The 12,349-nt window shown below is 33.6% G+C and overlaps 1 protein-coding gene and 2 long non-coding RNA genes across 7 annotated transcripts in view; 2 read left to right on the forward strand and 1 right to left on the reverse strand.

Moving 5' to 3' along the window:
* LOC139998018 (uncharacterized) overlaps nucleotides 1–12,349 on the reverse strand; it is an 82,692-nt gene that overhangs the window by 70,049 nt on the left and 294 nt on the right. The window lies entirely within an intron of this gene.
* Wge (BAH domain and coiled-coil containing protein winged eye) overlaps nucleotides 1–12,349 on the forward strand; it is a 335,350-nt gene that overhangs the window by 66,287 nt on the left and 256,714 nt on the right. The gene's annotated exons all lie outside the window — the stretch shown is intronic.
* LOC139998019 (uncharacterized) overlaps nucleotides 7,367–12,349 on the forward strand; it is a 268,768-nt gene continuing 263,785 nt past the window's right edge. The window contains exon 1 of the long non-coding RNA XR_011803162.1: nucleotides 7,367–7,470. This is a non-coding gene — a long non-coding RNA (uncharacterized lncRNA). The remainder of the gene's footprint in view (nucleotides 7,471–12,349) is intronic.

The following is a 12,349-nucleotide window of genomic DNA, read 5'->3' on the forward strand; positions in this document are numbered from 1 at the left end:
AATTTCTAGTGACAATTAAAATCTAATTGAAATGAAAATTACTGTCCAAGCTTTTATTCACCGAGACAACAGGTTTTAGATTTTCTTAAATTATATATACAGTATATGTATAACCATACAATCAATTTCTGTTTGAATATCTTTCACTTGTACTATAAGAACTTTTTCTTCTACTATACTATGAAACTTTTACTATGAGAAAGATTGGAATCGTCGATCTAAAGCCAAATTGTGTGTTCTTTTCTTTTTTATTCAACCACAAGCGCTAAAATCGAAGTACTAAATAAAAATTTATATATTGCGTTTAAAGCGATTGCCATTATGATTCTGTTACTTTCTTTTTCTTTATACGTAGAACATTATCAAAATTCAATGATAAATAATTCGTGGCAGCAGGGTTAGTCACAGGAAGGGTCGAATCTCTTCTGGCAAGGTAATGTTCCATTCCCGGAAGCGAGTGTTCCGCTTCCGCTGACCGTTCTGTTGCCTTTTAATTCACCCATTTAATAGAGTAACTGTCGCTCCTTTTCAATGAGATTGCCGTCAAATGAAAACGTCGCTACCGTTCTTCCACCTTTGTTTTCTTCTTTCATTCTGCTTTCTGGCGAGCCGTCGCAGGTAAAAATGCAAACGTAACTTCCACGAGACAAGCGGATCTGCATTGTTGCGACTATTTTCCGCGAGGATTTTTGTAAAGCGTCGAACACCAGTGAGAAACGTTAATCGAATTGTATGGGTGACGCGTTTTACGAGTGTCTTAGATCGAAGAATATCGTATCACGAATATATTGAATACTCGTTAGCGTAGAAGCTCAAAATATATTTCGTGCGATAAAGAAATAAATAGAGGATCGTTTTATCAATTTCCTTCGTTGTCAAAGTCATTTATGCTTTCCACTTTTAACCGGGATTATGATTAGGAATATGAATTTTTTAAAAATACGTTTAACAAGATACGATTTATTCTACGTACATAGTTCGTTATTAATCTGTTTTATATTTGACTTGAAAATATTATCGATAAGTTTGCGTTGCAGGATATGATAAAGGTACATACCTAGCTTGTTTATTGTGTATTTTGCAAAAATTATTTTTTGGATCATACATCCACTTTTCACTATACTAAAAACATTGACTGTGGTATATTATACATAATGTGCTACAATAGGTATCCAAATAGGATTTTTAGGAATTTATGTAACAAAAACAATGTAGCAATATTTAAGACTCGTACTTCAGATTTTGTAATTTAGATATCATTTACAATCCTTAATATTCGAAAGCTTTACAAAAAAAAGTTATTCTATTTCAGTTATCGTACAATTATAAAAATATGCCAGAGAAATACACAGCAACAGTACATCGTAGCAATATATAAGCAATTTTATTAAGAAGTAAATGTAGTTCAAAGTTCATGGAATCCAATCAGAAGTTAGGTTAAAGGGAGCAGATGTTTTAAGCCTTCGAAAAGGCTTCAATTGCTATTAACTTTGTTGAAAAAGTTACCATTCGAGTTAAATTAGAATTACACGTAATAAAATATCCTTTGAAATAGTTGAAAAGTTTTATAATATTCGATCGAGGACAAACGTTATTCACAAACGAATAAAGTCGGATGATTAAACGCGACAAGTCCAATCCAAGTATTTACGAAGCAGCTACTCTCGAAAGTAGTTAAACGAGTAGACGAAAGAGATTTTTAAGAATCTTTTATGAGAAATTTTAGTAAGTTTTTAGAGTGTATTTGTAGAGTTGTTACATAGCGTTTCTTCCAAGAAGTCGTAAGATACGAGGCGTTGTTTTTCTATGCCATTAAGTTCTAAAAGTAGTAAAACATCAGTTGAGAAGAAATTTCTTTGTTTCTTTTATTAACTCCATTTATACTTTCATTTTGTTCGATTGGCATTAGAAACGAATTGAAAACAAGCGATGACTACGTAACCAGTGATACTCACGTTTCATTATTTCACTAAACAATGATTCCAAAATATCAACCTTCTTCACCTAAGACTCGTTTTAGCTAATTAAAATATTTATGTGAAGTTAAAATTCATTGAGTTATAAGTTGAATCGTAAAATTCGTCTTATCGAATAGAATTATATTTTGAATTTACTCTATGAATTTGAAACAATTTGACTAATTCAACAATTTGGCTAATGATATTTAAGTTGAGAGTGTACATGTATAAATAAAACTGTATTAATTTTTAGATTTTTTCTTTATGAGGAATTATTTATGTATTTTAGTCTGTTAATTAGAACATAGATGTCTTTGTCGATTAATTAGAACATTTCTACTTAATGGCAAACTTATTTTATCGCAGGATTTATTTATCTTGCTAAAAGAAATGTTAATGCCCGTGAAATTTGCATGAAATTTCGGATTATCAGAAGCTGCTATACCTTTATGGCTCCAATATTTCGGATTCATCGTTTAAATTTAGCCCATTAAATGTCGAACGTGTGTTAACGCAACGTTTCATTTGCGACTCTTTTTCAATCACTATATATATATCATCGAATTCTGTTTTTTGACGCTGTGGTGAAAAGAAATTCCAAGAATCTGCACCATATTTCTTCTCCCACTTAAATCTATCGATTTTATGAAGTTTGAAGAAATTTAAGTATTTCATATCACTATAATAAATTATATCTTTCTTTTTAATCACAGAATTATTTTTTAAATAATTCGTACAGCGAATTTCCATAAAATATTTGTTACTCCAATACATATGTCGTATCTATTTTATTTACTATTTTTTCCAACAACTTGCTACAACTTACTAAGCTAGTTTAGTTCTTGACTAGTTGAATAGCTTCGTAGCTAATACTCAATAGCTAACAACACTCTATACTATTCACAATTTATGCAAATCTGAGAAAGTATCAAGAAGAACGTATCTTATCTGTAAATATACATTAGATCGCCATCGCAATGATTCACAAAGCATTTACTTTAGCAATTTGTATATCCCAGTTATCCCGTGATTCATTCAGAAACGATAAAAATACGCAAGACAAATACACCAGACGTAATCTACGTATTATGAATAAAATGTTGAAGTACAGTTAATCTTAAGATACTTAATAACTGCAGGTTTATCGTAAAGTCACGAAACAAATTACGCTGGATAGCAACGATGCGCAACGATCAGTGACGATGTGAACGTCGCCAAGCAATTGTCACGGTTCGACGACGTCCAATGTGACCATTTTCATAAGAATGTAGTGAATCGGGTATACGCTTCTTTCATCGATGTGACCTGAACACTGGAATCTGACGTAAGATGTCTCGTTTTAATAATATATGTAGTAACGGCTGATATATGATACGTGTCGACAGATAAAATCGTCAATGTCGTACCGATTTAATTATCGTCGAATAAACTCACATCGTATTTATATTTTCGACACACGCGCACGCACACGCGGCGCCACATATAACGCGAGATATTTTAATTGTTTTCCCTTTCGAAAATAAAAAGAAACGATTATTCTCGCTGAAACTGGTTGGTACATCTCGATTCTTTTTTTGTAATAGAAACGAACAATTAAAGAAGTAAGGTTTTTCTTTTGTAGCGGTGACATTCTTTCTATCGTCGGTCTACTACTTTTGTAAAAATAGAATTAATTTTATGAAAACCCCTTCAACGACTGAGTCATCGTATTAATATATAGGTCGTCCGAAAAGTTTCTTTCGTTTTAATGGATGCACATTTTCCGTTTTATATTATTTTATCGAATTACGTATGATCCATTTTGTTCTATCAAAATAAAGATCACAACGTTCGACAGATTAGGTTTCGTGTTTGCATCGTTGTAAAAGATATGCCTGTAAAAGAAAAACACTTTTCGGACAACCTAATATATTTTCGATATACGCATAATTTTCAGTTTATTTTAAATGCTAACACGCGTATTATTTTTTATATCCTTCCAACTTCGATTTCGTTAAATTTTGGTTATTATAAATTCTTTGTTTACGCGACGAGAAGTTGGGAAATTGAAATAAAAAATTGCGAAGATGTGGAGGAGTAAAATATACGGTTGAGGTAACAGTGGCGTGAGTCAATATTTACTGCAATTAACAATTATCAATTATAATTAGAATACTTTATTATTAATCGCAATTAACGATTAACGTATTTAACCGATGTACAATCGATTATTGGTTATGATATAATTACCGATTAGCATGATTATTTAATTATCGCTTGGATTAACGATCATCAGTGAACAGTTGGTTAATCGTCAACGAGATAATCTCTTACCATTAAAATTCTCCTTATTGTCAAGTTAATATTTGATTCTGGCTTCGTATCTTAATCACCTTGAGTCGTCGATATTTACATTTTAATTAGAGCGATAAATATTCGTAAAGATCAAACGGATCTTCAATTAAATTTCTGCCTAAAGGCAATTATCAATTTGAATCAACGATTCGTAATTAGCTATATATATTCTCAATCCTATCGACCACTGATTTCATTGATCAATCGAGTAAATTATCATTTTTTGACGATCGATGTCTTCCGATAGTAAGCATGGACCGATCAAGTGAAAAAAGCGAGTACAGGCGAAATTAATAAACGAAATAAATTTAACGAATCGATCGAGCTCGCGATAAAAGCGTACATTTACAATCTATAAACTTTCGTAGTATCTTTCGTTGTAACAATCATTTTAGCGACTATGAGATATATCGAGAGAATGAAACGTGAGAGAGAAAAGCAAGAAAAAATAGAGAGGGTGGAGGAACATCAGTGCGAAAAGAGATCCTGTGTCGCTTGTACCCCTTTATAATTTTATAGCGCGCCATCAAAGTCCAGCGCGAGTCACGTTCAGAATAAAATACCAGCTCCATACGGTTCATCAATTAACGAAGCTAACTAGTCTCGTACGAGGCGTCATCGATCCCTTTTCAGGGACAAATTTTTTGTTCGTCCCGATAAATACTAGCCGTTCGGGGACAGGCAAAGGACCGAGTCCTTTCGAAGCGACACTAACGAACGTTTGTAGACTACTAACGAAGGTAGAAAGGAGCCTAATCGACGAGATCTTTACTACTCTCTCTGCCTGCACCGCCTCCGGTTAGAACCGTTTCACTCGTTACTGGTTTCTGTCCGAACAAGTTGCCGAAACATCGTCTCCACAACCACATTTGTCCGCGTCTTTAAACGCAATAATCTTATAAATTCCACGGAAAACAGCGTACAGTTTTGTCCCTTTTATCCCGTTCGTAAAAGCTCGTGTCAGTGTAGGCGTGGAGAAATTGTGCGTGGAGATGCAGGTAAATAGATACAGAAAAATGAATTACCTAGTTACGTGTAAGCGAAAAATCGAATTAATGTCTAATCGAAAAATTCTATAATTCATGAAATTAACGATGAGACGCGCGAGTTAAACAGAAAAATAAGAGAATATTCCCGCTTGCAAACGAAGAGACAGATGTAACAACGATAACCTATTATTAAATAAATTGAAATTGTTTAAAAATTGAAAAATAAGGAAACCTTTGTAGTTATATAGTTATAGACACCGTAGTTATAGTTATAATATTAGTAATAATAATAATATTAGCATAATATATAGTTATAATAATATATAGTTATAATAATAATAACTATAGCAATAATATTAGTATAATATATAGTTATAGTTATAATAGTCATAGACACCAGTGTATAGACTACGCGTATTCATTTTTCTTTTCTTTGCCCTTTCGTATATCGTGTACATAAATCTGAGTGGAAGGTGTCAGGTCGCAAGATCTAACTCGAACGACGATCAAAATAAAAAGTATGTTATGGTACATATCGTAGACACGATTGGGTGGCACGGACACGGACGTGATAAGAGCTTTATGTTGCTATAAAAATTGGTCGTAATTTTTGCGAGCCATGGGAAAGAAGAGTAAAAAAAGAAGAGGGTAGTAATCGGACGACCTAGTTCGATGGTCAGAAGCAAATTGATTTTCTCGTGACACGCGCGTATTGTTGCGGTATCCGGAACATGGCCGGTAAATATTTCATGCGCGTTTACCATTAGCTTCTGCGACAGATGTACGAGTTACGCGAGCGGTATTTTTTTTTTTTTTACGTGTCGTGTACAGCTTTGCGGCGGTGTATAATCATGAATTTCAATGGGATCGTTTGTTCTCGCGATGCTCAATTTCTAGGAATCAATTGCGTTGTTTCTTTCGTAAGCTTCCTAGAAGAAACACTGGTTGGTTTGATCATTGATTGCGCTAACTATGTTACCTTTATCCGTTTTATTTCTGTCGATGCTTTGATTTTTCATCGATTTGTATTCGACGAAAGAATGCTCTCCATTGGTAATTAAAAGCCGAAAATTAATTTCCAACATAGTTTCTACGATTTGTCTTCTCGATAGTCTGAACTGTCTAGAAAGTGACCAATTGAGAGTTTCTTACGCTTTGGAACTTTTACAATCTTATCAAGAACCGTCGACGATAATTACAGACGTATCGTTATTTTTGAAAAATGTTCTCTATTTTTTAACGTGTCAAAATTTCACAAAAAAGAGTGCGCTATGATTCACCGATCACGATAAATTTTTATCAAGATAATTGCTGAAACGTGACTTTTAAAATATAACTTGAAAATGTAGCTTGAAAATGTGCAGGCATTTATGAAAGTGAAGTTTGTAAATTATGGAGAGACGGTGAAAATCGCACCGATGTACGTTACAGCCTAAGCCTAATATCAAATGCATAAATATGTAAATAGTTTTATTAAAAAACAGAAAATGTAGGAGATTCTATCCTTGTAATCTGTTTAAAAACAATTATTCACTTTTGCCCCGAGAGTCTCCCAACAACAAAAATTCTTCTTCTTTACTTCAATATTTCCATTCGAGATTAACTTTTCGTGCTTTCAACTCTTTCGAATTTACCAGCATCCCTTGTCCATCGTTCACGCTATCGTAACAATTCCGGTACTGGCGAACGATCCAATCGGCCGCTACTTATTTATTAACAGTGACGAACAATGCTTCAGAACCGATGTCGATATAACAACGAGTGGTATAGCGACTATTCCGCGGTCCATGTATATCAACGATGCCTACCACTGACATCCGTAATCTGCTTATCGGTAGAACGAATATTCAAAGTTACGAGCATCTGTATCAGTGAATAGCGTGCATATCTCAATAACGCGCGCTGCGCGGTATCGTGCCGAATAATTTGCGGATATTACAGGTATTCCTATCGTTGGTTCAATACGCGGATACCCACGCGATTCGTTAAACCGCATTTTCGCCGGCACGCTCTTTTCGAACCGGTTCGTAATGCGCTTATCGCAACTTTTCTCTCGAAATGAATCGGGCCGCGTGAAAAGAACCGGCCACGATGCTCTCGCGAAATTGAAATTAAAATGAATACCTGGTATTGTAGAAAAAGAAGCAGGAGAGAGAGAGAGAGAGAGAGAGAGAGAGAGAGAGAGAGGAGTAGAAACATTCCGCTTCGTTTCTTTAAATGCTGCAATCGTGTAATATATAATAGGTAGGGTTATTTAAGTCATCTGCGTTTCAACGTTTGAAAAATCAAACTTGAACTTTGCGCAGAATGGTGAAACTTGTCGTATATCACATCAGACAACGTCAGTTTTTAATATAATAGCGAAGGGACGAGTAAATATCGTGTATACGGTAGAGTAAATACTTTACTTTACTTTAGTTTAATTTACTTTACTGTACATACTTTAGATACAGCGAGAGAAATATTAAAAAGGAAAACATGATTCGTATAACTTTACGGCAGGGTTATATGAATCAGTGAAAAGGTATTACGAAAGAACTGATAAAATATAATAGAAGATGTAAGAATTTAGGTATAATGATACAAAAACTAATGAACAAACTGACTTTCAGAAATAAAGTAATATATACACGCTATCGAGTTATAATAATTACAATTGAGAATATTAACATCGAAGAATCTTCTTTCTTCCTAAATCTTCTTCTGAGCGTAAGTTACATCCTCGTGGAAAACTATGGCCCTTGAACTATCAGCGTAAGTACACGATATATTTCACTGTTTATCGCGCCGCTAAAAGCGAGTTAAATAGTCTGCCTTCAAATGTAGCCGGTTTATTAATTGTCGATGAAGGAATTTGATGAATTACGAGAGAAATCGCTTATTCGTAGCTCTACTCGAGTATCCTTTTGACTCAAAATAATCCTACCATAAGCTATTTGAGAATTTCTTTCAGAGAATCGTTCTAAACAAATGAGCATAAATATGGATTCAATCTTTCCTAAGATATTCGACACTTTTTTAAATTATCTGTTACACGAGTCTGTCAGAAATAAATTAATCAAAATGATTAACTTTCCCTTTTCTTGAATTTCTGAATTTCATTAGCCACGTGTATAATTAATGTTCGATTCTCAGGAAGATTTATCGTAAGAAGGTAACGCGAATAACGATAAATTTGAAGAAAAATTAAAAAAGAGAGAAACATTTTTTCCATATCATGCATGATCATTTTCTATTTATCAATTTATGGAATCGATCAATACGTTTAAACGGTTTATACGTATGCGGAGAAAAGATTTGTCGGGAAAATTCCTACATTCTCGATTGCATATGATTTGTATGAAATTGAACGTCGATAGGTATATTCTAATTATCTGTTGTGTGAAATCGCACTAAAAATTCTTCGCTATCGTTTTCATAACGATAGAACGACTAGCTGTGGATTAATTTTCCTTCATTAAATTCAATCATTTTGCATTCAAAGCCGCGCATAGCATTAGTGTAGCTTTCGCGCTAATGATCGTACTATTCATGCTTATCTGAAAGTTTTTGCTAAAGATACCAGCCTTGTCGATGAACATTTGGAAATATTAAATGAATAGAAAACTCACGTCGGTAGTTAGGGTAACTGGATTTCAACGATACAAGTTGATCAACCGATTCGGATAAAAAGTAAGAGCACATTTATGTTATCGAAAGAAAATAGACGTGTTTGCGTTACAATTGTTATATAAAATAGACATTTTTGCGTTATATGCATGATACTTCATTTTCACATTCTGATTTTATAATAAAAAATATTTCAACAAATCCACGCTACTATCCTCGCGTAATTTTACGTGTATTAATCAACGATAACAAATTATTCTTGGGTTGGCAACTAAGTGATTGCGGATTTTGTCATTAGGTGGTAATAATAAAATCCGCAATCACTTAGTTGCAAATCCAATATATTCGATAAAGAAACATTCATCGATTTTTGAAGTAGTTTGAATAGTATTGCAAGGAGTGTAGAATCGCAATTGTTTTAACATACTAACTGACATAGTAAAGTATCTATTTGCATTAATTCGCAGACATGTATTAATAAGGCGTCTTTCGCTTATCTTAACGAGCGCTACATATCCCTAAATTGTTATATCTATTTTTCAGATTATCCACTACATTAACGTTACTTTTGCTTCACAAAAGCGTTTGAACGATCGATCACATCGAAATCGCTGATGCATTCGAATACGCGTAATTACCTTCCGTTTCCCGTAATTGAAACATTCCCTTTGCGTTTAAACGTTCCAGCTACATGTCGGTATATTTAATTAGCTCTATTATAATTTATTCGTTGCACTATTATAATCGAAGATTGATAATTACCAGTATCACCTATATGGTACAAAAAATCCCGATTATTTAATTTCGACAATTTCACGCGAACGATTTTTCCCTTTGCTTTTTTTTTTTGTTTTATTATTTATTCTTCCTCTGAATCTACAAAAGTGATAAATTTTGGAAACCCATAACATTCGAGCGATAAATAATATACATAAACTATGTGTGCAAGTGTAATTTTGACACCTGCGTCATTTGTCATTCTAATTCCTCAACTACGTCAAGAAGCAGAAAATATTTGCGAAATGTTTGAAATACGGTCAGGAATTTCTGAGAAAGCACGTAATTCTCTGATAACGAAGATATTGATCGTACATAAAGATGTTAGCAGAACGTGTAAAACAAATTTTCTGTAATCGCATAGGAAGAAAAAATATTAAAATAATGTGGCATTTTTACGTACCACGAAATTGTTCCTAACTTGGAAAGTATTAATTTTTCCACTAATATTCTATAAGACTCTCATTCTCCATCGAGCGCGTACTATCTATCACTAAGTTCTCAACTGCTCCGTCTTCCTTTTTTATTTCTTTATATAGCATTCGAGTCGACGATCCCGCGTAAACGTGCTTGCGCGTGTCGCAATCGCTGTGACTCAATTAATTGCTGTTAATTCGCGCGCCCGTTCTCCTTATATGTTGATGACTCGAGAAAACTCGAGAAAGACCATCGCGTAACAGCCCAGTTTAAAAGTTTGAATAACTCTAAAGTAGGATAAGAACGAGTTCGATTAATAGTTTTGGATTGCGTGCTACGAATAATCGCCAATCGCTATTATTCCTAATTAGTATTGGATATCATTATTACTCTGAAAATCGCACGGTATCTGATGTCGACTTAATTCGTCCCATTTTTTACGGTTTTCATTTTCCACCAATTAGTAAAGTGGATGTGTTTCCGTTTTACTAAGTCTGTTAGAAAGTTCTATACGGCTGCTAATTCATAGACAATAATCAGGATATTTCGTACGAACGTTAATATCGTTCTTATCGTGATTTTGCAATATGGATACGCAAGATTAGAAATTTTCTTTTTTAAAGGGAATTAAAAATTGATAAACGCGAATCGATTTTAGATCTCGCATATACAACCGATAAGCTCGATGCCTCGAACCAAGCACGACACGCGTCAAATGTTTCGAATGATCAAGTCAATTTGTCTTCTTACGAGACAAAATCATCTTAGTGTCGATCTTAGCGTTAATCGAAATATTAATGTTTACGTTAAGATATTTAAATAAAGACAGAGGCTTCTTAATTCTGCTAATCGAGGTCCTCCATTGCATTTGAATTGCATTTATATTTTTGATTGTTGGGTTGTATCTTTGACATAAATGTAAGATCGTGTTAGTACACACGATGAATGGTCGAATTTAATATATATTGGCCTGGCAACTAAGTGATTGCGGATTTTGCCATTAGGTGGTATTGACAAAATCCGCAATCACTTAGTTGCCAACCTAATAATTCGTTATTCATTATTTCCCAGTTAACAGAGTAATAAATGTTCTCGAACGATTCTGGTAAAAAAAAAAAAAAAGAAAATAAAATTAATGATTTGTAGGTTGGAAGGAAACCAAGGGTTTGTTAATTAAATTTTCTGCGCGTCGTTAATGGTATTAGAACTCGTATTTTGAGGACGACGAAGACTGGCCTGTCGCAAAACGAAGAGAAGTTAGAAGTTGACGTACGATAGAAATTCCTCAGCCAGCCTAAGGACGGTTTTATTGCTTTTCATGTGTTAATAGCACGGCGAACACGGAGTTTTATCTTCTCAAACAGCTTTCACAAAGCCGAAAGCGAGCTCGAGAGTTTTTACATCGTAGGTAAAAAGAGTCTTAGCCTGTGGATTTAAATTTTAACATGAAATCCATAAAAGTTGGCCCGATAACATTTTACAGTATAAACGACGACAATCCTTTTGTGGCGAAAATGCAAAAATATTTATCTCTCTGCAGGCATTGGCATAAGAAGTCATAACAATGTTCTATATAGGTATTTTCCCCATTAATATGTATGTCTTTCTACGAATAACTTAAAATTCGTGTAATGATTTATGCGATAATTTCTATCGAATTTTTCATAATGTAAATTCATAACGAGAGAGAGAATTTTACTAAGAAAATTCTAATATTTCTAAACAACATAATTTATTATAGTATATAATTTTGAAAATACTGTTTGTCGTAATATCGAAATATTCAATGACATCACAATATTTTTCGTCTTAATAAATATCTATTTGGCTTCTATAAAAATTAGCTCGATTTATCAGCTATTTTTAAGACACATCTTTGACCGCTTAAATCTTTCAAAAGGCATAAGAGATTCTTTTCATCTCGGACTATTTACGTTAGACAAAGGTACTCCTTTTTAATCATAAAACGACTTTCGTATGATGAAACAATCGCGATAATCGTTTGCTCGTATCTACTCACGCTCACCTTAATTAATTATTAATTAAAATATCGGACTACTGTATTCAGGATGGAAGCAATAATCTAGCGAACTTTTAGAGAACATCCTATTTAAAGACTAATTTCTTATCTTATTTAACTTCCCGTTTAAATTGTACAAATTTTTACTATCGCATTTCATTATCGATAACCGAGCTACACGTAATATGTCCTTGTCAGGTTATCAGAAGCATCTAAAACTATCATAGCCATTGTTTCTCATGATC

This window comes from Bombus fervidus, chromosome 2 (genome assembly GCF_041682495.2).
Source record: "Bombus fervidus isolate BK054 chromosome 2, iyBomFerv1, whole genome shotgun sequence".
Lineage (NCBI taxonomy): Eukaryota > Metazoa > Arthropoda > Insecta > Hymenoptera > Apidae > Bombus > Bombus fervidus.